This window comes from Penaeus monodon, chromosome 15, assembly GCF_015228065.2.
Source record: "Penaeus monodon isolate SGIC_2016 chromosome 15, NSTDA_Pmon_1, whole genome shotgun sequence".
Taxonomy (NCBI): Eukaryota; Metazoa; Arthropoda; class Malacostraca; order Decapoda; family Penaeidae; genus Penaeus; species Penaeus monodon.
This window is the reverse complement of record NC_051400.1, coordinates 46806619-46807258: the sequence shown is the minus strand read 5'-3', so window position 1 is coordinate 46807258 and position 640 is coordinate 46806619. Positions and strand designations below refer to the sequence as shown.

The 640-nt window shown below is 42.7% G+C and overlaps 1 protein-coding gene across 1 annotated transcript in view; it reads left to right on the top strand.

Annotated features, from left to right (window-relative positions):
* LOC119582056 (gamma-aminobutyric acid receptor subunit alpha-1-like) overlaps positions 1-640 on the top strand; it is a gene marked incomplete at its 3' end in the record, with an annotated part of 210639 nt that overhangs the window by 203266 nt on the left and 6733 nt on the right.

The following is a 640-nucleotide window of genomic DNA, read 5'->3' as shown; positions in this document are numbered from 1 at the left end:
ACTGGCCGTACACCATGTTCTCAGGGATACCCGTAATGGCAGGATTTATTTAAGAACCAAAAGTATGAAAGGTTCTCTTTTTTTTTTGTCTAAAAATCCCTGATTATGATCTTTAAATACTATTGGCATACTGACAAAGCGTTCTGTCTGTCAGATACAATAAAGGCGAATCTTAAAAAACAAAGGACTTCTCTCTCTTAATTAAAAAAGCAATTACTCATAAAAGGATGCCCTACCTTCCTGCGTCGAATGTGGAGTTATCCAGAATATCATGCTCGATGGTTGGCTACGTGTGTCGTCTGTCTTGCTCCAGCGTAGGATTTCGGGAGGGAAAAAAACATCTCTCTCAGCTCTGTGTGACTTCCTTTTGACGTCAGACTTTACTTAGAACAAGTGATAGAACTCTGTGAATTCGCTCGATGTCTAGACTTGCAAAGAAGGAAGATCCAGTCCCCTGTATTTGGTTATAACGTGTAGGTTCTAAGGAAGAGGAGGAGGTGGATGAGAGGTCCCTGGGGATAGGAGTTCGATGTGAGCAAATCAGGCTTGCTTTAGGCTTACCTGATGTTTACCAGATCTGGAAGGTCACTGTGGGAGCCTGCAGGTCTGAGTCATTCTTCATCTGTCTGCCTTGAATAGG